General features: G+C 45.4%; 1 protein-coding gene across 1 annotated transcript in view; it reads right to left on the reverse strand.

Annotated features, from left to right (window-relative positions):
- Positions 1-299: 299 nt before the first annotated feature.
- The window catches only part of ATOX1 (antioxidant 1 copper chaperone), a 71,780-nt gene continuing 45,011 nt past the window's right edge, over positions 300-27,068 (reverse strand). Inside the window, exon 4 of the mRNA XM_078653630.1 lies at positions 300-505. The gene's annotated coding sequence lies outside the window, so the exon portion shown is untranslated. The remainder of the gene's footprint in view (positions 506-27,068) is intronic.

A 27,068-nucleotide genomic window follows, 5' to 3' on the forward strand; every position in this document is an offset into this window, starting at 1 on the left:
TAGAAGGGCACTTCATGGTTTTCAGTAAGCTGGCAGCTCTCAGCAGCTTCAAAGGTTCCTTTGGTATATCTTATCAGTCCACTTTGCTGGTTAATTAAATGGGTTGCCCGTTCTGATAAAGTTGTTTAAAGTTTATGACGCGTAGCCTAAATGTTCCATATGTGACAACATCTTAGCCTGGCTTCTTGCAAATCTCACCTGACACTGTTGCCTGTGCAGAGTGTGAAGGAAGGCTGCACGGATGCTTTTTTGGTGACACCTTTACTTTTCATGACAAAAATGGGTGCTCATGCACTTCATAAATGTATCGAAGGGATTTTATTAAAAGACAGGTGAACACATCATAGAAGCATGATTACACAGAAAGGCGAGGCGAGACAATAAAAAGTGTCCTCGTGGCGCAAAGCCCCTCAACTCCATCTCTCCTAGCAGCTGATTTGGGGCTTAAGGCTGGCGGATCATGTTCTCTCAGGCTTGTGCGTGCTGGCGGCCATTTTACGCATTTCTGTAAAAGAAAGAAGCAGGGAAAAAGAAGTTAAGCAATCAAAGGGCGACACCTGCTGGACATATGCGGATTAACATAACAGAACCAGAGCAGAGAGAACAAGCAAAGCAAGCAGTACAAAGAATTTGCGTTTTAGTTCAGACGTACAGCCAAATCCGCACTTTTGCTCACTCACACATAATGGCTCAGATTTACTATGATTTTGCGTCGGGATTTGTGTCGATTTACTAAATTACGCAAAGCCACTTTGCAAGGCTTTGAATGGTTTAGTAAGTACAAAGTAATACAAGGCAATGCAAAGTGCTGTCGTGCGTTATTTTGCGTCGGGTAGGGATGATATGGGTGGATCCTGGGCATTTCCATTCATCCACCCATGTATTTTGGTTCAAACCCATATTCACAAAGACTTGTAAAACTAGGTTTGCGCTAAACGGGCATCCCTACTCCACAGAAGCATTACGAGGAGAAATATCTTTATTTCTCTCCTTTACATCCTCTTTCCATGTGTGCAGGATTCTGCAGAATACATTACAAGGAGGAATATACCTCAAAGGGTTGTTTTTGTACAGGAATGTTAACCTTCCTGCACAACAGTACCCTGCTCGCAACACAGGCACCGTTGTACTATGTTACAAGGTTGCTTACAATGGCGCTAGACAGCTTACAGTGCACCACTGCAGGAAAGAGCAGCATTGCATAGCTTTGTAAACATGGAGCATTTCTGCTCACTCCCCTTCATGCAGTGCTACGTCACGTTAAATTATAGTGAATGTGCCCGATGCATCTTAAAAAGTATTGTAAAGGCGAGCAGCATAAAAATGTTAACAAATATGTGACAAACCTAAAGGGACAGTGTGCGTATAGATCCAAAGGTCTTGCCTTGCAGAACTATCAAGCCTTCCAAAACAGAAAAAAAGCGGATGCTAGAACCTAGAACTTTTTTCGCCTTCATTTGGGCTCATCAGCCAGGTATAGCTGGGTTCCAGTGCTAACTGGGGCAAAACCAGTCCTGGGTTGCTAGTGTTCCAGTTCATGGAGGACCTGGACTGGCAGTTCGGGCTAGACTGTACCCACTGGAGCAGGGTCAAAACTGATTTGCATATGGCTGCATCTAAACTGAGATGGCATGGGGTGCAAAATAACAATAGACTGAGATGCAGCCCAAGTAATTACAAGTGGCTGAGATTAATTCAAACATTCTATCCATCACTTTTATGTATACTTTAGTGTGTCACCCTAAGTGGGAAGAGTATGCCTAGACGTGGGTCCAGTCCACCCTGTGTCACTGAAACCAAGCTATACCTGGCAGCTGAGCCCTCACTAGGGTGATACCAGCCCCCGGTTACTTGTGCTTAAATTTATGGAGGACCTGGCTAGCAGTTCAGACTGGAATGTTCTCACTGGAGCAGGATCAAGACTGATATGCTTAATGTTGGATCCAAACTGAGGTAGCATAATGTGTAAAATAACGATGGACTGTGATGTAGCCCCGACTAATTATCAGTGGCCGGATTAATTCAAGCATTCCATCCATCAGATTTTTGTATACTTCAATATCATATTTTGAATAGCCACACAGAATTGTTTATTTGCAGTTTTAAATAATGTGAACTAGATTGATCAGCGTAGCAGAGCGATTTGCATAGGAGAGTGGAGTTCACCAAAGTACAATGTGAAAATGGCAAAGGATATAAATTACACCCCCAAAATGAGGATATAGATAGCTAGATAGAAGAAAAAAAAGATTGGGAGATATAAGGGTGAGTGTACGCCATGAAAATGTTATGAGCATATAGTCCTACATGGTGGAAGGATCAAGAATATATTCGTTTATTTGCAGCAAAGTGGGTTGACAGAGAATTCTCAGTGTCAAAGTGATATGGGTAAAGTCCAGAAGTCAGTCTTCTCTCCAGCGAGATCTAGTTCATGCCTACTTTGCCTTGAGTCACAGACTAATAGTGATAGAATCCCATCATACATGGACACCTCTATGGAAAAGTAAATCCTTGAGTTCATTTTTGAAGTTGCCATAGGACGGGTTAGCTCTGAAAGCTGAAGGGATAGAGTTCCCAATGCCGGAGACACTTCCCAAGAAAGACTGTTGTAGAGGTTTTGTTTAATAAAACAAAGGAGTTTCTAGGAAGACATATTCTGCACTTCCAAGAGAAGAGGAGCTACCTGTGAACATTTGTTGTGGGCCAAGAACGTATTGTTATTCCTATTCCATGGGTTTGTGCACAATCCAGACCACTTTAAATCAGGGAATTGTGAAGCGCGCTACTTACACGTGAGGATCTCAAGGAGCTGCGCTGGGATTCTGCTAGGGCGAGGTCGACGGAGCGGAGGATTCTTTTGGGCACGTGGAAGGAGACTCTTTCATTGAGGTATTGGGTCCAATGTTGTGGAGAGATTTGTAGGTGTGGGTGAGTAGCTTGAAGGTTACTCTCTTCGATGGGGAGCAACTGGAGGCCTCGCAGGTGTTGGGTGATGTGCACATGTGCATGCAGAGGAGTCTGGTCGCGGTCTTGTGGATGGTCTGGAGTTTGCATAGCAGGGAGTTGTTGATTCTAGCATAGAGGGCGCTTCCGTGGTCCAGTCTGCTTGTTAGGAGTGCATGGGTGTCCGTCTTTCTGGCTTCGGAGGGATCAGCTGGAAAGTCTTGCAAAGGATGCGGAGGGTGTTGAAGCAGGCAGAAGCAACGGCGTTGATCTGGCGGGTCATGGTGAATAAGCTTCTGCCTTCAATGGAACACCAATTTTAAGGTGAACATGATCTGGGTGTGCTGGTCTGCTCTTTTTGTGCTGGATATGAGTACTGCTGCCGGAATGAGTGCTGCTTTTAATGGTGTTATGTGGATTTTGGTTAGGTCAACTAGCAGGGAGTTGCTGTAGTCCAGTCTTGACATCTGTCTGAAGTCTTCTGGGGGAACCAAAGATTTGATGTTCTGAAGCCCTCGAATTTCATGTTTCGCTCCCCTTAAAAATGGCATTAATATGGGCATGCAGATTCAGGAGTTTGCCTAGAGTGAGGCCTATAAATTTTGCTATCTTGACAACGGGTGGCTTACACGTAGATTTATTGAATTTAGGCGAGTTTGCACAGGACTGCATCCTGAAACTCCTTTGTCTGGGGACGCAGTTTCAGGCGGTAGACATCCAGGTCTAAAAGGTTTTCTAGAGTTTTCACCCGACTGACTATGTCCTCAGGGTAGGAGACTTTCAGATATAGCAGTCATAAGCGTATAGATGTAAAAAAATGTTGACTTGTCCTAGGATGCAAGTGAGGGATTCGGGTAGATACCTGAGAGAGGTAGGAAGATGATGGAGCTTTCAGAATTCCTTTTTGAAGAGGCAGATTTGTAGAGAGAATTTGGTAATTTGACTTGCTGTGTGTGAGGCAGCGCGGAAATACAACATGGCTGACATCTGTGACGAAGCCCCAACAATGGAGCGCGCTCCAGCTCTCCTTGAACAAGGGGTGGGAGACTCACCTCGTCCCTGGGAAGGGCGAGACAACAGGCACAAGAAGGGAAATGAACGAGGAGAAAAACAGCAAGGAGAGACTCTAAAGCGAGACCTATGGGAGGACATAAAGGAGAGGGGCTGGAAACCAGAAGCGGCAACCATGGTTCCTGAGGAGGATTTACCGTTCAGAGTATATAACATTGAGGAGCAAGCTACTGGAGCATCCAAGTACCCAAGAGACACCAAAGCCAATGATTCTGAAGATGGACAGTTGTGCTGTGCCAATCACGGTCCCAGTGACTAAAGGATTGAGTCAAACGCCTAGGATGCCCATTCCACGGCCCAGGAGATGGGTCGGGGTCAGAGGCAAGTACCAAGGAATGCGCTGGATTTTTGGTGGGCCTGGTGGGGCACCAGGAAATAGAAGGCACTTGGGGCAGAGAGAAGTGCATGTGGATGGAAGGGTAATTCCATCACCAAAAGGTTGTAGCCACAACTTCCTATTGTACACAATCACCCTTGCCTGGTGAAGGAGGCACTCTGGTGAACCCCCTAGAAAAAGTGACCCGTTCCAAATCCTTGTTTTGGATTTTTTCCTTTTTATTTTTGTGTCTGTTTAATTCGGGTGCCCTAAAAGACACGACGCTTCCTGAAGGAAAGGAGACCGATCACCAACAACTGAAGCCTTGAGAGACTGATTTGAATCTACTCCTGTCCTTTACTCTTTTGTTCTTCCTGTCTAATAAACATATACGCAACACAAACCAACACAGCGTGTATAGCGACAACTTCTACTACTACACTATGCTTAGTTGAAAAGGTAAGATCTGAATCATATCAGAACTGTGCCACTGGTACCCATTTGTTCTTCTAGAGATTTTAGCACTGAGGCACGACTGACCTTGTCGAATGTAGCAGAGTGGCCAAGGAGCACAAGGTGACCGGATTTGTCACTATTCGGCATACACAGCGCATTATTGACTATCTGAAGTATCGTGGTCCCTCTGCAGCAACTGGCTCCGAAACCGGACTGGAGTTCATTCAACAGTTTGTGTATTTCAATTAAGTTTTTTTTAACCTGCATTTCAAAACAGCCATCCGCATCCTTGGAAATAATACATATGTTTGATACAGGAAGGATTTTCATCAGGCCTCCATAGTCTGTATCTGGTATTTTTAAACGAGGAGTCACTAGGACAATTTTTAGGCACTCTGCAACTATCCCCCTTTAGCAGATTCCTTGATTGGGCTGGTTAGGCAGTAAGTGAAGTACAAGTTAATCTTAATGGAAAATCAGGTGGGATAGTGTCCTAGAAGTACACCAAATAATTTTGCGTTACTGATGAGAGTTATCATGTTTGTGGGTCAGTGCCAATTCACAAAGTTCTGAGATGGAAAACTCTACCCTTTTAACTTTCTCTTCACAGAATTTAGAGAATGTATTCACAACACTCTATGGAGTCAGAGATAATAAAATATATTAGGGCGTGGTATTTGATGTTGAAATGTTTCGTTGGCCTATTTTTTTCCAGGTTGATTTCCAATCAAATTAAAGTGCCCTTGCTCTTAAATATGTTTTTTTGTGTTCTTTGCATTTTTTTCCATAGGGCTTGGAGGTTTTGTTTGGCGTAGTCCTTGCACCATAAACGTTAAGTGAATCTCAGACTTCTCTACTCCGTTAACTCTTATATACCCTTGAGCACATTTGATATTACTTGGTCTCTTTTTGTTCAACATCTATCATGAGCTGGTTGTAGTGAACTAGCATAGCATTAGCATTAAATTTAGTTTGAGCGGGTCATTAGCTTCAAAGAGATTTAGGATATCAGGACTGAATTTTAGGTCTCGCTTGATAGCGCAGCTGTAACCAGACATAATGTGATCAACCTAGTACAGTACAGAGAGATGCTTCAGCTTTGCTCACATGTTGGCAGCCAGGAGTACATTTTTTGATTGGGCAGAAGCGGTGTGCTTTCACAGAAAAGTGCTTCACCTCCACACAGATGTGGTTATTTTATTTATCCAGGAGCCTGAGCTAGCAGCCAGCCATCTGCCTGAGACTGAACTTTCGGCAGCACACACATGGCATTGTAATTAGGGCTCCCGGTTTTATGGTATTTATTTTTTTTGCCATTTCCATCCGTATTTATCCATATTTATTTTTTGCTAATTTTAGGAATTTTATTAAAAGACGAGTGAACACATCGTAGAAGCATGATTACACATGGTTTACGGAGAAAAGTCATGCCAGATTTCATGGTTGTGATCTGGTTATTTTGAAACATTACGACAAAGCAAGTAGACATAACCAACTTGTTGTGAAAGCATGTGTTAAAGACAATATACTTTTAAGGATGGCTTGTTGTTACACTGTGCTACGTCTATAGGCAGGTATTTTGTTAGATGGAATCTCGCAGATTACTGTAGTAGTCAAAGCTTTTGATGTTGGTGGCCCACCCACCCAAACAAACAATTGCGATAGACGATTTGTACTATGGCAATTTTGATTAGGCTCCATTATAGGGAATTTATATTGTTTTGACAACTGCGTTTTGTACATACCCGTATTTTATTACGATATACTTGATTAATGTCTTGTGGGAAGGCTTATGACTAACAAAGTAGGTCGGAGTTGGTTATGGTGACAAGCCAATGATTACGGTTATTTGCCTGATTGTTTACAATGTATCATTATGATACAGGCGGTAGGCCTGACATGCTGGTTGTCAAAAGCATTTCTTGCAGTCAAAAGGCGTTTAGGTATAGATTGGTATTGCTCTGTATTAAAGCCCACTGTTCGATATCGTGTTGCATGAAAATTCAGAGATTACTGTAGTAGGTTTTGATGCAGGTTATCTCCTTTGGCAAACAAGTTTACACAATGTAAACAGTCAGAATCCTTGTATGGCCTTCCTAGGAGAGACTGTATATTGCTTTGCCAACTGTAATTTTGTATACTATGTAATTTTAGGACTGCGTGCGGATGGTGGTCTTGTGGTAAAGCTTAAGCTCAGAACAAAAGGCCTCAGTAGGTTATAATCCAACCATAACATCTAGAGGTCTGAATGGTTCAGTAGAAAAATATTTTTATATTGCCATAGGTATGATCTGTTTATTATGAAACATTATGACAAATGCACTAGGCCTGACGTACTGATTGTGAAAATCATATGTTAAAGTAATTCGGCACTTAAGGGTGGATTGCTATTTCTGTATATTAAAGCCTACAGATAGGCATTTTGTTACATGAAATGTCACATACTACCTTTGTAGGGGTAGATGTCTGTGGTGGTTATCAAATCTGACAAGCCTTAGGGGTAGAGGATTTGCACTGCAATAATTCTTGCTATAACCTCTTATTTGTCCACCTGGATCGTTAAAAAAAAATACACATATTATATATATCCATATACATATACACAGAGGACCTTTGGGTCAACTCTGTTCTGCCACTGGCCTGCCCAAGTGTCATTTACACTTTTCGTCACTCCATGGCAGTTACTGCATGGGATAATGGTTCAGTCCACATCAGTCATTGGCTCTCTTGCCATGTGAATGATGTTATTTTCTAAACGCATGTGTAAATCAACCTGAAAATGAGTGTGCTTTAGAGTCAGGGATGAATGCCCAGTTTTTTAGTCAAATTTCTGCTTTCATTTCTTTGCTCTCCTCTTTTTTTATTTAATGTTCTTTAACAGGATACTACAGCTCTCCAAGCAGTGCAAAAAATCACCTGCCTCATTTCATCTGCAGTACGTCACTTCCCAGGTGACCAGTTCCTCTAAAGCAGGAGACCATCACGGAATGCCGTTGTCCGCAGTGTATCATGGTTTTAACAGTCCAAGAGTGCCAACACATTGGTTCTAAATGCGGCAGCAAATCTGAAACTTTAAAATGGTGACAGACTATTGCAATACCTCTGCAGGAAGGACATCCACTGATATTTTTAGTTTACTTACTGCAAGCATATGCCTAGTATTTAGTCGGCAGCACATGCTCTTTTTTCTATGGTATGCTTTTAATTTATCTTGCATATATTGTTGAGTTTGTGTGTGTTTTAATGCGGTAGTGTGAGGATGAATGTAGCAATGAGTGGATGGATGAATTGATGTGAGAGTGTAAATTACAGTGTCAAAGTGCATGTGTGATGACTTATTGAGTGCCTTAACCCATCGATGGCACAAAAGGGCATTCATTCATAAGCCAGAGTTAGTTGCATTGCCATTGCTTGTTAACGCCTTAGCTGCGGCCGTTATTTCAGCGCAGTGCTGGGCGTTCCAAAGAGTGGACGGGGCCGCGTCAGCCGTTGAACGTTCGCAGCACCAGCCAGGTAGTGCTCCGAACGTTAAGCGGCCGACGGCAGCAGCAATGGGGTTAATATTTACTTAAGCTTCCAACTCGGGTTTTACTTATGTTTTAACTGTCCCCAGATTTACGTTTTAGTGCTGTGGAGGTAGAAAGGTAACCGGGTTAAAATTTTACAAATCTAATGGCGTCCGTATTAGATTCATGCTGTCTGATTGCACCCTTTTCATGTATGAAAGCGGAGTGCTTTTGGTCATTATTTTGGTGGACAGTCGAAAAGTTGCTGTATTTTTTGAGTCACTTCTATGTAGGTTGAAATCCCAAGAAGATGGTGGTGGGACTGGACTTCACTGCAATGAGTTCTATCAGTTGTTCAATAAGCAGGTCGTTTTCGACTGGTAGATGGGGAAGTGGGGGGGGGGGGGGGCGGGTAAAGGTGAAATACGGTAGATTTTTGTCGACGGGCAGAATTTGTAAAGTAGGGAACCATTCCATTTTCAGATTTTTGCATTGTGTGGCAGATCTGTGGATTAGGGCCATCCCGCCTCTTATTTATTTTTTGCAATCTTAGGGCCAGATTATCATTTTGACAGCCTTGGAGCAGGCTGCCACGCCAGCGCCCCACTCAAAGACCGCCAATCCTGAAGTCAGTCAACCCGCCGGATTGCGAGATGTAATCCTGTGAGGCGATACTGCGGCAGCAGTTGCACGGCTGTGCCTTTCCAAGGCTCATAGGAGAGCCTTAGAAAGGCACAGACGGAGGAGCGCTGCAGCCCATTCAAGCATGGACAAAAATGCACAATGTTGTGCATTTCTGTCTGCGAAGGAGCAGGGGGGTGCAAAAATACAGGGGGGGGCACACCATGTACCCCCCCTCCCCCTTGCATGCACCCCTATGCACAGAGGTAAAAGGGAGCCCTCCAGGGCCCCCATAGTTTCTTCACCATAAACCTTATCATAGCGGGCTCACCACCATGAAAAGGAGGGCAGTGAGGAAACTCGTAATATGCTCGGTGGTGCACAGCTAAACTCTTAATCGGGTCTTAGTCTAGTAATTGACATCCTACACAGAATGGAAGTTGATGGGGCAACTGATGGTTTCTTCCCATGCAACATTTTCTTTATCTCTATGATTTTCAGCTCTGTCTTAAAGGTTTCCTCTCATGAACTGGTATTACAAGTAAAGAAATAATGTCAGTGTTTTGCATCCTTTGCACACAGTGATATTAATTGGCTACGAGACGTCCAGGAATACTCTTATGACTTTGTGCAAAGTTTTTGTGTCATTTTTCTGGAGTTTTTTTGTGGGGCCAAGACAGCTAAGCGGTCTGTGGTGAGATCTAAAAAAAAGAGGCAGTGTGGGGCTCTAATCATCAGAGCACAGTATGTTATACATGTATTGGCAACAAATACCCGAAGATTGAAAGAGGGAAGACAGCAAGATGAAGAGGTATGACCAATTAATGAAATAGTATTCCTACGAGCGATCATGAGAACTTCATTTAAGGTAGGGAAGAGGACCTGATCATGCTCAGGTGAGCTATTTCATGAGTGTACAGGGAGACTAATAGTCTTCCCGTCAAATTAGACATTTTAAGTGTTGGGGCTTTAACAGCAAAGATAATCTGAATACTCAATTGTAAGATTTTGTTCCAGGGATTGGAAGGAGTAATCTGGGTGGGCCAGTATAGTTTATGAGAGCTAGCATGTAAAGCAGGGGCTTGTTAGAGTTATGTTTTGGTGCAACACAATGTTCACCAATTCTCTGGCCGCCAGGAATGGAAGGGAAATCTGGTGGTAGCAATGGGAAGTGACACTCAAGGCAATTAATGCCTAGACACATATTGTCCTGTTCTATTGAAAGAAAGTTCTGGAATGCAAGATATAAGTTGATGAACTGAGTGCAATCCACTATAGTGTAGACAAGGACCGTTTGTCATCTGGTGTACATCAAACCACACCTATTATACTCATACCAGCAAGTTCCGAAGTACCTTGGGGCTTCCCTCTAAGCCGAATTCTCTTCAACATATACATGGCCCGCTGGCGGTCCTAGTGGAGAGCTTCAGGATAAGAACAGTTTCTTATGCAGATGACACCTAGTTGCGGGTACCAACTGAATCTAATCCTGCTCAGGTATGAGAATCCTTGAAGGCCTGTGGAAATATGGATGAATAACTGTAGGCTCAAATTAAACTCTAAAACAAAACAGATATTAGGATCATTGATAATGCATCACCGATCTCGTCCTGCTCATGGTGTCAACGGGAGTCAAATTCTACTCTGTCCCTCAGAAACCAGATCACCCTAGTTGCAGCCTTCTGGTTTGCCTTCTAAGAGTCCTAAAAAAGAATATACAATGCAATAGGTCTCGCATTCAATAGAGTTTGAGCTATTAGCATTGTAAGGGACAATGCCTTTTATTTATGTTTTGGGTTTTTAAACATAAATAAAAGGTATTGTCATTCACAACACTAATAGTTTAAACTCTCGCAAATGCGAAACCTATTGCATTACAATAAAGGGCCTTCTCGACAGCTTGTTAGATTGTAAATATCAGAGGAAGAGACCAGCCTGTGAGGTCTTCAAAGTAGTGTTAAGTAGTGCAGTGAAGATGATATGTAAGTGATGTGAAACACACTGACACAAAGTGTGAAGTGAGAGACATATGATCCGAGCTATAAACACTAACAAAGCGCTCCAACACCTTTCACTCTGTGATTACATGTAGCTGCTCAGAAGGAAGAGCAGGGGGGGCTCTTTCTTGCCCTCTCTATGATTTGAGTGTGCAGTGTGGCATTGGGTAATGTAATCGCCATCTTTGGCCTAATAAAAACACCCCAGCTGTAGTAGGGCCCTGGCATCACCTCCTGGTGCAGGGCGGGCTGTGCTTTACGGGAGGGATGGATGGTCTTGGCTGCAGCTCTGACCTCGTACAGTGCCCCTGCTATTACTAGTGAGTGAGAGGCACAGAGGTGGTGGTAGAGGTGGTGGTATTGGTATTTATATATGGAATTTATAAAGCACCGGTATTGGTGGTATAGTTGGTATTGGTGGTGAGATTGGTTGTTTTTGTATTATTGGAGATAGTGGTGGTATTAGTAGTGGTGGTGGTAATGATGGTATTGGTAGTGGTATTTATTTATTTATGGAATTTATAAAGCGCCGGTATTGGTGGTGGTGGTAGTGGTGGTATTGACGGTGGTGGGGGTATTGGGGCGGGTATTGGCATTGGTGGTATTTATTTATTGAATTTATAAAGCGCCAGTATTGGTTGTATTGTTGGTAGGGTATTGGTGGTGGTATTGATGGTGGATTGATGGTGGTGGTGGTATTGATGATGGTGGTGGTAATAAAACAGGCTTTTGAAAAATACCTATCAGGTGGAGTAATGTAGATAACATGTAACACAGATGTGCTGTTGTCAGCTTCAGCCCATGAACACACAATTATGTGCTACCTGGAATTCACATGACTTCATTTGCTAATCATTTCTAAATCCATTTTACTTGGGGTGGGGGGGTTGACACAGACAAGAGAATGCAGGGTTACAGTGATTGAAAGCGGATTTCCGTGTTACGGGGCTGCCGTGCTGCTCAAAAAAACACAAGCGGTTTCCGCTGAAGCAGAGCACGTCCGGCCTGCAGCAAGAGGAACTCAATAAAGTAAATAGTGCTTACAGGTCCCAAGTAAAGGGGCCCGTAGCCATGGGAGGTTACAAATGAAGACAATGCCGTACTAAGGAGGGACTAACAAGCCTATTAACATATCCGAAGGCAGCATCTACGAAAGACATGGACACATGCAAATGAAAAATATTGGAGGAAAGTGGGGCCGGCTTCTCTCTCATACTCTACTACAGCAGTCTTGCAGAGCGAGCAGTGCATGCGAGCTGCTGCTAGGCTCAACATACAAAAATCTTGGAATTGCTTGCCTTAGACTGGAAAACCATCATACATGATAATACTGCCTCCAGACTCCACTATGCCAATTACCTGTACCTAGACCTCCCTAGGAGATGTACTCAATGGATCAATTAGTACAGAACACAGTGTCACAACTCATTCTCAAAATTGCTCAAAGACAACAGTCTGTGACCAAACACTTAAAGTCTCTCCACTGGTTCCTGATCCAAGGCAAAATTAATTTTAGCGCCCTTACTAGAATTTATAAAGCCTTTCACAGGACTGGTCCTACATACAATTGGAACCAGTTTCAACACTACTGTCCTACATGTACATTATGCTTGTCTTCATCCTTACTTCTTAAAATCCCCAATTTCAATCTGCTCAGAAAGGCAAGATCCTTTGTAACCAACTTCCCCTAAAGATACGCTAACTTCCCACTGTCTTCCATTTGCAAGAAGCTGAAACACTGGCTCTATGAAGTAGATCATTTTTCACACATTTGTTATTCTGTTCACTTCTGTCAGTGTTCCTTCTTTCTCTCTAGTGCTAGGATGCCCCTGATGGCGCATTTGATACCCTTAATACCTTTCCTCATTCAAATGGTTAGTCTTTTATTTATCGGATGGAGAACACCAATAAGCAATTAGGGCATTGTAGGAGTTACCAGCTTGTTCAGTTTCCCTTTAAACTTGGCAGCCTAAACCACCTACTTAGAGTGGCAATGGAAGGCTTTAGGCCATTGAAACATGAGGTAAAGGTTGAAAAATAAGTAATTCAGAACCCTGTAAGATTCTGCGCCTGCATAAATGATTTCAGCCATTCAAACACCCGCTGTATGAAGAAGAGTCCATTCAACTGATGGATATTTTGCTACTAAGGAAGGAAGGTCTCTGTTTTGGTTAAAGTGAAAATCAGATACCATCTTAAGGGAGAAAAGAGAAGGAACAGCTCCTCAGTTAAGAACATATCCGTGTAAAGAAGTGCTCCCAGTTCTCAAAGTCTTTTTGGCGATGGTGATTGGCATAAGGAAAAGAATGTTGGGGGTTCAATGCTTGGACTGGAATTCAATCCCATCCAGCTGCTCAAGATAGACAGACTGTAATACTTTCAGTACCCAAAGAAGGTCCTAAAAGGGGAGGGTATTGAAAAGCTTAGGCCCCTGAAGCATGAAAGTCAAGAAAGGACTGGAAGATTTTATAATCACCTCTCCAGTGCTCACCAGAGCTCAATAAAAAAAGATCATGGCCAAGTGGATTCAGAGGGTGGGCAGCACATAAACAAGTACCCCCACTCAGGAATTCTAAAACCTCACAACGAGGGAAGCCAAAAAAACATAAAAAGGCACAAAGAACAGATTTACAATGATGTGGATAGATTTCAGTATGACATCCTGCCTGCACGGTTTACAGGGTTAAGAACATCACTCTCCATCTGATAAGGGAAAGGACACGGAGAGCCAGCCAAAGAAGTGGTATGTAAGAAAAAGGTAGAAGAGGAGGTATAGGAGGAGGAGGAGGAAGGACACACTCCTATGCAATCGCCATCTGGTAGTGAAGAGGAGACTCGGACATTTGAATCGAGAAAGGTGCGACAAACACCAAGGATTGTGCACTCCTGCTCCTAAGCTGTGTTTTTTTTAGGGATAAGTGGTAGCAGACAAAAGTCAAATAAAATAACCTTTGAACACTTGACTGAGGAGTTAATACCACCTAGTTCATACCACAAAGTCCAGTATCCTTAAATAGTCTGAAAAACAAAATGCAGTCTGTGGCAAACAAGTCCAGTACCTACTAACCAAACCACTCAAAGCCACAATTCCTGCTTCTGGCTCAATCCTAGGGACAAATGGAAAATCCTGCTCAGAATACCTGCCTGAATGCAAATCAATCCCCAGACAGCATAATGCTTGCAGATAGGAGGGGAAAGTCTAATCACTCAAATAGTTTCACTGCCAGGGAATTGGATCTCAATCCCCTTGGTAATTTACAAGGGTCTTAGTCACAATCCTGTCTATTTGGACATGGACTGAGCATCCTAACCAGTAATCTACAAATGCCTGGGTATAGGTGGATATTGCAATTAGATCTCACCAGTTTAATGATGGGGATACCTTCCACAATGCCTAAGGACCTTGAATATAGGGCGATCCAAATGTTTGTCCTCATTCCTTTATGCTAGCATTTGTGGTCACCTCTAGAGGGGAGAAGGTTCACAATACACTTCTTTCAGGAGGTTGTCTAGCACTAGCCGCAATTGGAACACTTCAGAGACAGGCTATGAAATGGACAGTATGTATGAATTCCACTTTGAAAAGGCATGGCATATTAGGGGTGTGAACTGCATATTAGTCTATGACATGCCAAATACAAACGAACAATCATTGGTAAAGCAAGAGGTCTCACTTCTCAAAGGAGTTACCTGACCTTTCAGCTTTGTAGGTGCTTTTTAGCAATGTTGAACTTATTTTTTTTTTAGCAATGCTGTAGTGACAAAAAGAAGAAAATGATGTGTTTTCTGATGCAGAGCAGCACTGGCAAAAAGTAAACTAGGTCATAAAAGTGCAATTATTTACTGCCCCGGGAGCAACTATCGGAGTTTCCTCCTTTAGGGGGGGGAGGACTTCAGGAGGCTGGCGTGGAACATCTCCTCCGGCTCACCTATGGACCCGGTCCTGCATAAGATCTGGAAGGAGTATGAGGTAGAATTATTTCCTGCCCTTCGCCAGATCTGTAATCAGTCCTTGACCAGTGGCATTGTGCCCGGCCGATGGAAGCAGGAGGTGATATCCCCGCTGATGAAAAAACCTTCGCTGGATCCAGATTGCCCTAAGAATTATAGACCAATCTCGTTGCTTTCTTTCCCGGCAAAGATTGTTGAACGTAGGGTCAGTTGTTTACGGTCTAAACATTTGGAGCAACACCAGCTGCTGGAGGATTTGCAATTTGGCTTCCGCCCTGCACACGGGACAGAGACGGCCCTGGTTATGGCTATGGATAAGCTTTGAATGCGTGCAGACAGGGATCAGACAACCGCTTTGATCTTACTCGACCTGTCTGACGCATTTGATACAGTAAACCATGAGATCCTCCTGCATAGATTGCAGGAGGCTGGGGTGAGGGGCTGTGCCCTGCGGTGGTTTCGCTCCTTTCTTGAGGACAGACAGCAGGCTGTGGCCCTCCCCCCTTTTCAATCTGCGTTCTCCCCAGTAACACACGGGGTTCCTCAAGGCTCGGCAATCAGCCCTATCCTGTTTAATCTTTATTTAAAACCTCTGGTCTCCCTGATTAATTCATATAAGATTAATACGATTAATTATGCGGATGACACTCAACTGATTCTCTCCTTTGAGGGGGAGGATTCAATATCGGTTGAGACCTTCCATGAGTGTTTTCGGGATGTTGCTTGCTGGCTGCAGGTTAATTCCCTGCAATTTAACGCTGGCAAAACGGAACTGCTCCTCTATGCTGGGAGCAAGATTCCACACCCTTTTCCGGTTAATCTCTGGCCCCCTGAAATAGCCACTAAGGTTTCTCCTGTTAAAACAGTGCGTAACCTAGGGGTTATGCTGGACAGCAAGTTGACTATGGAGGCCCAGGTTGCAAAAACTGTATCCTCCTGCTTTGCCCTGATTAGGTCTCTTCGTAAGATTATGCCACTTCTTCCTTCCTCTGCTCGGGCTCTGGTGGCCAGATGTACCATCCTGAGTAGACTCGATTATTGTAATGCACTTTTGCTCGAGTCTCCCAGTTCTCTGCTTGATAGGCTTCAAAGAGTCCAGTCTGCGGCGGCCAGAATGGCCCTGGGAGGGCCTAGAAGAACGTCAGCCTCCGCAGCCTTGGCCGAACTTCATTGGCTTCCCCTCAGGCAGAGAATACGATTTAAGTCACTCTGCCTTGTTTTTAAGGCCCTTCACGGGCTTGGACCCAGATCGCTGCAGGCTAAATATACCTGGTACTTCCCCGCCAGGGTGCTGTGCTCCTCGTCTGCCCGTCTAGTGAGAGTTCCTAGTTTAAAAAAAAAAGTCAGGGCTGGGGAAAGATCTTTCAGGGTGGCTGCGGCAAAGCTTTGGAACAGCCTACCTTGGGAGATTAGGCAACTAGATGAACTTCTCCCGTTCAGAAAATCTGTGAAGACCTGGCTGTTCCCTAGGGTTTGAGTGTTGTTCTACAGCTGTCCTTCGGTCATGTTCATGGAGCTCCAGCGCCCGGATGCCTGCAAGGCGACAGTGCGCTTTACAAGCTTTATAAATAAATAAATAAATAAATAAATAACCTCCCTTCTCTACCCCTCCAGATTTCCTTCCTCTAGGAAACTTGTTATGGCTGATCATCCAGACTATCTCCCTCATCAGTCAGAAAAGTATCTAGTTACCACCACGGATGTTTGAGAAAAGGCTTTTCTACACATTGTTGAGCATAATGTTCACATTGAATCTTAGTTTTTGGAAGTAGTCCCTACTACTTAGGCCCCTTTCTGGCGGTTGCCAGGGAAGGTAGACTCACTATAGAGGTCAGAGGTCCTGAGACTGAAACCTTTAAAATGACATTAGGAGCAAGCTAAGAGGCAGAGAACACTACTACAGATAGCCCTCTTGCGCGGCTTTAGCTGTTTATTTTGGTTACATTTCTTCCTATGCCCTTACAGGTTTCTTCTTCCTTTCCTGTAGGGGACTCTGAACATTAGGACATGAGGATAACAGTTTACTTGGGAAAGTGCTCTCCACATGACTGCTTCTCATCAGCTAATACAAAAGCAGAATAATAGCATGTGGAAGTATGCCTGCAGACCATGCTGCTCTTTAATATGATTTGTAGATATGTTACCAAGGAAAGCAAGTGTTGAAGCTTAGTATCCACTCGAAAAAAACCTGATCTTTATTAGGAAGTGTAGGTTTGAAGGAGCACAATTTACCAGCCACAGAGAAATATCAAGCTCTGTGAGGGTAGTTCCTCTGTGCTGTCGGCCAAAAGAGACACCTCTGATTTTTGTTTTTCAACGCCATTTGAATACTCCTGCAGTGCATTAGTGCTACCCTGCTGTTGACACGTCGGCAAATTCATAGATGGTGACAACTGGTCAAATGATTGCTGTAAATCCAGTCTTCTTCATACCTTTGTCCCTGCAGCCTCCTGCCTCCTCAATAATGATACGCGTGCCTCCCTGTGGGAATTCGGAGTTCTAGTTCACTGACTGTGCAACAATAAATATCCTACTATAACATCACTCAATGTCACGTATATGAAGAATTTATCCTCCCTTATCCCTATCCAAAGTGTATCTTGTCTCCTTTCTTCACTTCATGAACACATTTCTAGAATCAGGGATGTTGCCTCACCTCACTAAAAATGGATAAATCCTACTCCTCTATGAAAAGCCACACTTGAAACCAGCAAAACTCAACAACTCTGGTTTGTTTACACATGTTCCTTTCCTTTGGGGTACATCTAGCTCTAGGCTCATCTAAACAATAACATTCTCAAAGATTACCCAAGATGATAATGACATCCTCAAAAGGAGCACATCATGACTCGTGCTCAGCATGCCAGTCATCTGTTAGTCCCAGTGAGCCCCGTGCAAATTCTAGATTTGAAGCAGGGCTCAGCATTTTCTGTGATGGGATTTATCCGCACACTGTTATAACAGTCAATGGTTCACCATGGGCCCAAAGCTACATTCTGCAAATTTCCAGAAATGCTGATGTGAGCCATGGAATATGCCCCCTCCTCCAATGTAGCTTTTACCTCTACCTATGTATCCTTGAATCTTACAGTAATAACTGATGTCGTCTTGAGATTACAGCCTCTGTGGTATTGGCTTTGTTTAGGATTTCTGAATCTAGGGGTGCTTTTTGTCATGTTACATGAACTCATATATCTGCCGGTTACACAGTATAGCTGCATAGACTACTTTAAATTGCACAAGTCCCAGCCCATGGTACTTTTAAGTTAAAAGTCCTGCATCTGTCTAGTCTGCCTCATTCAAAGCCCAGTCTCATACATTTTAGTAGGTGCCACGAATTTCACAATTGACTCAAATCTTGATTCTGTTTTGTATGGGTCTCTATCCTCAATTAAATTCTAGCCAACTCACAATTCCTGTTCTTTCCTTCCTTTTGTTTATTTACTAAGCTTTACAATCCTTACTTGTATGTTCTTGATTTACCTGCTGCCCTGTTCAATCTCTGACACCACTATTTGTGTACACCATCTATTATTTTCGGCATGGTGCCTTCCAGGAGTATGCGAGCTAAGTATCTGCACCATGAAAGCAACATCACAAGGGTCACCTGTGCCTTCTATGAATTCTGGGAGCAGGACTGTATTACAACCCTGAACTGTCGCAATTAGCTATATTGTGCATAATCTTTCTTTCCCAGTTTAGTGAATGTTGTCTGGTACTAACCTCTACAATGCCTGTTGGCAGTAGTTCAAACGTGTATGGCTCTAGCCACAGTGTTAAATTAGTGAAGCACTACTGCAGTAGAGGTATGTCTGCACCAGTAGATCACAAATCAAATGCCCATTTACTACAGTACTATCAGCGTTTTATCCTCTGTCCCCCTAGAGAACGCAGAGTTGGGGATCTTCCTAGCTACCCCTCGCAAGACTGCATTATTCCTGCAGGTCATCTACATCTCATGTACTCTCTGCAGTCACAGCAGAGACACTTCTCCAGTTCAAGCTATGTGAGTCACATGAATCCTGGGATAAGTAGACCAAAGCCCAGACCCAGTACAAAGCTATTCTCAAGTGCCTGCTGTACTTTGGCGGTGAGGGCCCCATCTGCTTTAACCTGATAGAAAGTGTGGGCTGTACACTCGAGGAACAGGTGGTCTGTGAGGAATGTGTAGCACGGCCTTAACCGTACCATCTTTCAGAGCCAAGACCAGCACCTTACCTGGGAATGATAAGGGGCTTTGGGCAGAGAGGGGTTGGCCAGCTGGACACTTTTGGCAGCCCAGCTGAAAGGAACCTAGATACTCAACACAAAAATAAAACAAACAAGGAGGTGAGACTAAGAAAACTTTAATGGAAGTAGGAGTGGATGACTGTAGTGTGCCTTAGAGTTGGACAGTTGACTTGTGGTGTTGAAAGAGAGAGACTATTCCTTGAAGGCACCAGTCCTCTTTTTTTTCTTCTTTTTTTTTGTTTGTAAAGCGCGACAGCTGCCCAAGCAAAGAAGCGTCCCGGCACTGATAGCAATGAGGTGGACAAGATCAGGGAGGGGCCCCAGGGAAGGCCTACGGAGTGGTAAAGAAAAAGGTTTTTATGGCTTTCCTGAATTCTAAGTGACTGTTGAGCCCACGAATGTGGGCGGGCAGCGAGTTCCAAAGGATGGCCACTCTGTTCCGGTAAGAACGGCCTCGGCCGCGAACCCTCCTAACCCTAAAAGCAGGTTGGCCATGATACCAGGAGAGGCAGATTTCAGGACTTTGAAGGCTATACAGAGTGCCTTGAACTCAATCCGCCTGGCCACAGACAGCCAAATGGAGACGGGGAATGAGGAGAGATCGTGCGGCCGCGTTTATACCCTCTGTAACCTATGTATTTCTGTCTTGTTTGCTCCCAAATACAGTGCACTGGCGTAATCAAGTCTAGACATAATCAAGGCCTGAATGATGATCTGCCTTGTAGGGGCATCAAAGAAGTCCAGGATGGGTTTGAGCCCTCGCAACAGCAAAAAAACAGGTTCCAGCCACCTTTTTAGTTTGGGTCTAGAAGTTGAGAGATGCATCCATCCAAACCCCTAAGTACTTCACTGCCTGCTTGGGGGAGGGGGCAATGCCTAGGCTCTTGGGCCACCACAGCTCATTCCATTGACCATGGTCTTCCCCCACCAACAACATCTCCACCTCCACCTCCACCTCCAAAACGCAGCGGGCTCAGGCAGGAGCCCTGTGGCACCCCTTGCTTGATGAGAAAGCTGCCAAAGGTGAGGGAGGGGGGGGGGGGGGTCTATCACCTGCAATATCCTATCAGCAAGGAACGAGGCAAGCCACTTCAGGGCTGATCCTACAATTCCAGCCTCCTCCAGGCGTCGCAACAGAATGGCATGGGACACTGTATCAAATGCAGCACTGAGATCAAGAAGTATCAGTGCAGACGTCTGCCCTGCATCAAATGCTGTCCAAAGATGGTCCGTCACAGCCAGGAGCGCCGACTCTGTGCTGTGGCCAGGGCGAAAGCCATTTTGGGAAGGGTCTAATGGGTTGTTGGAGTTGTCCGTGATCGTTGAGGCCCAAGGTAGCAGGAGATCGGCCGAAAATGTTGGGTCCAAGAAGGGTTTTTTAAGCAGCGGTATCACCCTGGCCTGTTTCCAAGCTGTAGGCACGATCTCAGTATTGAGAGTCCCATTGATCACGTGTCCTAGGGGGAAGTAAGATAGTGGATAGAATTTTCCGAAATTGGTCAGGTTTCAGTGGATTGGCTGGAGAGCCGGACTTGATTTTGGAGCTTAGAGCAAGTAATTGATCTGGAGGAATAGGTGGAAAAGCATCTAATGTGACGTTGTTGTGGTTGCAAGATACCTCAAGAGGGCCGACTTGGTCAGTAGGGAAGCACTTATAGATGACTTCCACCTTCCTGACAAAGAAGGTGGCGAGCTATTCACACTGCTGATCAGTGGACCTGCAGCACCTTTCTGAGTTTTAAGGCAGGAGACTATCAAAGAGATACTCTTAGCCGGGTTGGTACTCTCGCCGATTTGCTGAGCATAGAATGCTGCACGCTTGACGTGGATGGTCATATGATAACTTTTAACGGCTACCTGGTAGCGATCCTTGGAGGCCGGGTCAAAACTCTCTTCTCCAGATGCTCTCCAGCCTTTTACAGATTTTGCACAGTTCAGCTAATTTAGCTTTCTACCATGAGTTGGATTTTTATCTACAATTCATGGACAACTTGGCTGGAATCCGGCGATCCAACGGCTGGTTAATCAATCGGTAAAGGCCGAATTAGCCTCATTAGGGTCAGCCAGCAGAACTGGGATGGTGGAGGAGAGGTGGGCTAGGAATTGGTCCCAGTTCAGTTTATGCCACGGGCGTTTAAGGTAAATTACGAGCTGGTGTGATGCCCTGAATGGACATGGGGACTAAATAGTGATCGGACCAACCCATCGGGACAGGGGGTTGGACAGTAAGGGAAGGTATATTTGTGAAAACTGGGTCCAACAAGTGGCCAGCCGAATGCGTTGGCCCTGAAACCAGTTGATCAAGCTGACAAGCTGCAAGATCGGCCACAAAATTAGCTACATCGGAGTCAGAGTGATTATCCAAATGCAGGTTAAGATCTCCTGCGACTGTAAAATTCGAAGCATTAACCGCCAGAGCGCGGACTGTCTCGATAAGAGCTTCCATGAAAACTTTTGATGGACCCAGGGGTCGATAAACAAGTACGCCTGTCATAGTGTAGTTAGGATTAAGGGCGATTTTAAAACAGGCAAATTTACAGCCAGCAACAGGCTGCTTTATAAAGGTGCAGAGGTAGCCGGTTTAAAAAAAAAAAAACACGATACCCCCGCCTCTAGTTTCCCTATTGAGGATATAGATGTTATAAGTCCTTTTTGCTGGGGGGGGGGGGGGGTCAGCTGCGAGGGGTTACTGGTATGACAGGCATGAAGCCACAGCATCTGCAGCCAAAAGGACCCTCTAAGCTACCCAGGCCAGATTGCTTACACCGGCCAACCCGCATCCTGATTGCTAGCAACTCATTCTGGGCACAGGTATACCCCATTTTATCAAAAATGGCAGCATGTCTGGCGACGAACTGGCACAGAGGGGCTTGCCTTCGGCACGGCCGGGCTGTCTCTTACAAGGTTAACGTAGGCCCCACAGACTTTTCCAATCACATTTTACTAAATAATGTGGAGGTCAAATTATAAAATGAGAGGTTTAGGTGGGCCCCTCCTCAGTTGACATAGTGATGGGAAATTCACTTGACTATACCCGATATTAGTTACCTGCCACACCTTGAGGCCTGATTCGTCGAGACAGTTATCCAGTCAGGGTCACACTTATTGGATGCCGACAGCTTGGCTGTGCTCTCTGGGGAGGAAGTAGCTGGTTTAGAGACGCTCACCTAATGGTGCTATGTAATGTCAGCAATCCGTCCCAAAGCACAGAAGTCAACAGCCATTAACAACCTTTTGGGAGACCATCAACCATCTGCTGGGGCACCTGACCGATGCCCCTTCTGTGTCTGCAGACAAGCTGGAGGAACTGGCTCCCAGATAAGCATAGAAGCTCAGGACACTTAAGCAGATGCCAATCTGTAAATGTTGCAATTAAAGAAAGAAATGGCTTTTCTGCGACAGGATTTTTTACTATTCAGTGTCGGAGTTTGACCAGTCCATCCATAAAGATGACGGCAGGGTAGACCAATTAGAGGAAATAATGGCAGTTGGAGCACATCATAGAGAGGTACTGGGCACCAGAGTTCAAGAACTGGAAACTCACCATCAGGGTCTGCCTGACCGAGTCAATGATGGGTGAAAATAAAGCCTGCAGTGTTAACTTGTGCATCAGAGAGATCAGATCTCCGGCAACGAGCTGGAAGATTATGTGCAGCGCCTCCTTAACTCTATTCTGAAAAGAACAGAAGATGCTGCCATTGACCTCTGAGCATTCTATGCGTTTCAGATAGCAAAGAAATTGACTCCAGGTGTGTTGACCTGGGTGTACTTTAAGGCGAAGGAGGATATTTTGAAACCAACAAGGTTAACTGACTCCATAGTATAGAAGTACCTTTGTCTTCCACTGCTGTTCTGCCCTGACATTGACAAGTAAAGATCACTCAAAATAGTAACAGGTCATCTTCAAAACAAACAGATCCCCTATAAGAGGGCCTGTAAGTTCTGCTGGATGTTAACTTTAAATGGGAAATTGACGGTTGTGACTTCAATAGAAAAGAAAGCATGAACTTTGAACTAGATGTGGCGAGGAAGGCCCAGATAAAACAGCAGAAGTGCTGAGAAAGACATGGCAGAGACAGCAGCCACAGAAAGCCAGAAGAAAAGCCACCAACACGACACAAAGAAACAATTATTCAGCCAGCAACGCTGAGCCCTATTCCAATTAAAAGATCGGTCCTAAAAGGGGCCCCCTGAAAGACAAAACGTACTGTATAATAATTCTAAAATCAAGGAATGATCACCTAAGAACTGACCATCGCCTGGTAAAGTAAGTGCATGATAGACAGATGATAGGGAGGGGGGGGGGGGTGCGGAGAGATTGCTCACACTTTTCACATGCTCTTTTGTTTTATCCCTCTCTTCTTCCTTTGCTGAATTCTAAGCTCTTCCCTCTCTTTGCTTTTGACAAGACCCAAAGTCAGAGAGCGAGCCCCTCATACTGCGAGGTTAGACCACTGTTCTCGATTAATACTTAGTAAGCAAATACGTTAGGGAGTTTTTATGTTCTGATATTGTCTGTTGCTAAACGCATTATTAGTGGTTTATGTAACCTCTTTGACACCATCTTCAGTAAGAACCAGTTGGCGAGATGAACTTGGTTTACTGAGTTCTCTCGTAAGTGTCACTGATACGAGAATGCCTGGGAGAGACTGTATGAATCACGTTGAGTGGATGGATAAATTGAAGCAATGCATGTTATCACCTCACAAAACTTAACATAGCCTCAAGTGCACCTCGCACGATAACATACCAGCCACTAAACAGTGAAACAAAGCACTCTTGCATTGGCTTCATGTGAAGGGAGCAAATAACGTTGTCCCCCTTAAGGAGACCTACCTCCTGTCCACTCTTGCATTGGCTTCATGTGAAGGGAGCAAATAACGTTGTCCCCTTTAAGGAGACCTACCTCCTGTCCACTCTTGCATTGGCTTCATGTGAAGGGAGCAAATAACGTTGTCCCCCTTAAGGAGACCTACCTCCTGTCCACTCTTGCCAAACACCTTAAGACTCAATATTTTTCTATACCGGTGGACTCCACTACCTCACAGGTCAAAGGGGTGCCTATCCAAAATCTGTTAAGGCATTCAGAGTCTCCAATTCCTTTTGTAGAGACAAAGAAGGACGAATAGCGATCTGGCGAGGCATGCTCTAATGGCACCTGCTCTCAACAGTTTCAGTATATGGACCGAACAACAAGGAGAGTTTCTATCACCACTTTCTTCTTCATATCACTGCCTTTGTGGTTGACCGTCCAGTGATAGCTGGGAGATATAATCTTACCTTGAATCCTGATATAGACAAGTTTGCTGCCCCCATGGCACTCAACCCCTGCCCTACCGGCTGACAGGAGGTGAGACTGATCTACACCTTAGATGTTTGGTGACCTACGCACATGGTTAGAGAGCGCAGGAGAGTTTACTCTTTCTCCTTAAATGTCAATAGGTTTAATTTGAGAATAAACTTTCCCTGATCTAAGCCTCTCATGCAATTGTGTGCTCTCGAACCATGCTCCGGTTCTTCTAACACTCCAGGTGGCGTTGGGGACCCCATGCTTCATTCAAATATTAGGGTAGCCTCAGAGAAAGACTTGGGGGAGAATAAGACAGAGGCCAGTTATATGGGACACAGTCAAAGTTGTAACAAGAGGTGAACTGATCAAACACAAAGCTACCTTCTGCAAGACAGCTAAAGCTAGATGTCTTGAATTGAAGGCCAAGATAGCTAGTCTCGGGAGCGTGGCTTGGCAAGCCAGCATGGCGGACTTGTGCTGAGCGAGCTCCGTCCAGCCCGTAATTAATCCGTCATTTATCCTGACTTTCCAAAGATAATTTGAACCCCACGGAGACCCTGCAGTCCCTCGACATTGGGGACACTGTCCTGAGCTGCAGCTGGACTTTTGTTGGGGCTTGTGGCAGCGCTGGGGAGCCTCGCCGGGACAGGGCCTGCTGGGGGCGCGGGCCTGGTTGCCCGAAGTGAGACCGGGACGCAGCGCTACATATTGCCCGACTCCTGCGTATTCCGTAGCGGCGGAGGCAAGGAGGGACATGCGCTGAGGCCGATCGGCAGACGGAAGCAGCAAGAAGGGGCCCGTGGCGTGGATAGAGGCCGGGGACGGCCCGGAGGTCAGATCGTACTGCGGAGGTTAGGTGCACCGCCTGGGGACGAGGGGCGACGGGCTGTACTCAGCACAGTGTGTGAGCCGGGGGTCCCCCGACCGCATGGGGTGGGCGCATACTCATTGCGGCCAGAGAGTTCCTCCCTCAGCAGTGGGGAGGCCTGTAGTGTGCGTGGCATTGGGCTTGGGCTATAGAGAGCACATGAGCGAAGCTATAGATCAATACCGGACGACCAATATGAGATCCGTTCCTGGAGCCGGGACATTCTGGGGGGCACTGAAACCCACACCGAGGCGGGGTGGACATCTCCTAGTGCACTTCAGCATGTAGGGAGTGCTGGGAAGAGTTGCTGCAGGCAGAGGCAGGCATAGAGGCACTAGAGTGCAGGAGTCGGGAGACACAAGTTGGCCAGGCTCGGAGACAGTTATTGCTGGCTCATCAGACTTATGCAGCCCTTCTGATAGATGAGGCCCGACAAGCCTGGCTGGCAACGCAGAGTATATCTGTGGGGAGACAAATCTAGTAAGATGCTACATCGACTGTCGGGGGGACGTTTCATTCTCAAGTCCTGTCAGGCATCTTGGGTCCAGCGGGTGTACCACTTACGGATCCTCTGGCCCTTACGAAAAGCTTTGCCACATACTATGTGGATTTGTATTCTCCCAATGAATGCTTACACCCCGCCACTATTGATAAATTCATAACTGATCTCCTGCCTAAGGCCGTCTCAGATGAGATAAGGGGCCAGTTGGAACTACCGCTGACGGATGAAACACTGGGCGAGGCATTAGTGGAACTGAATCCTGGGAAGGCGCTGGGGCCCGTTGGGTTCCCTAGTGAATTTTTTAAAAGCTATTTCGTGCTACTGGCCCCTCATTATCGATCTCGTAGTGGAGGAGGCCCATGAGCGAGGATCACTTCCCCCGGATTGCAGACATGCGGAGGTGGTGGTGTTTCATAAGCCGGGCTGGCCCCCGGAGCAACAAGCTTCCTATTGCCCAATCTCTTAAATATGGAGACAAAAATTCTGGCCAAAGCTCTGGATAATCGTCTTCTGCCTCACATCACCACGCTGGTCAACCCATACCTAGCTGGGTTTATGCCCCAGAGGGCCACCAGACATAACATCAGGCGTGCACATGTGGCAATGGCGGCTATCTGGCAGGTGGGTGAACCGGCAGCGCTTCTATTGGCTGATCTGGACAGGGCGTTTGACTCCCTGAGCTGGGTGTATTTTTTGCATTATTGCGAAGACTCAACTTTGGACTGCGCTTCCTTTCCTATCTAATGCTCCTATTCACAGATTTGACTTCGTCGGTGTGGGTGGCCGGTGCGACCTCGTCCACTTTCTCTATCAGGCGGGGCACGCGGCAGGGATGCCCAGTGTCCCCTTATTTATTTGCTCTGGCTATGGAGCCATTGGCTGCATGGGTGCGCATTGATACTCCGGTGCAGGGATTTGAATGGGCGAAGGGACTATCAAATAGAATTGCATTATATGCGGACGACATCCTTTTCTTTCTCACAGCCGGGGATAAAAAGGGGCCGCGGCTACTGCGTATCATGCAGATTTTTGGGGAGGCATCTGGATCATATATGGATCCCCATAAGTCCACGTTATGGATTCTCTGGGATCGGAAGAGCGCGTGGATCTCCTCTGTCCAACTGGCGGTGGGGGGCCAGAAATACCTAGGCATGTTTTTGTCAGATGTGCCGGCGGTATCCTGGGAGCGTAACCTGGTTCCGGTGTGGTAACGAATACGTGACGATATCAAGTCCTGGTCTCGAATGCCCCTGTCCATATATGGCAGATCGGCCATTTTTAAGATGGTGGCACTCCCCCGGCTACTCTATCAGCTAC

This window comes from Lissotriton helveticus, chromosome 7 (genome assembly GCF_964261635.1).
Source record: "Lissotriton helveticus chromosome 7, aLisHel1.1, whole genome shotgun sequence".
Taxonomy (NCBI): Eukaryota; Metazoa; Chordata; class Amphibia; order Caudata; family Salamandridae; genus Lissotriton; species Lissotriton helveticus.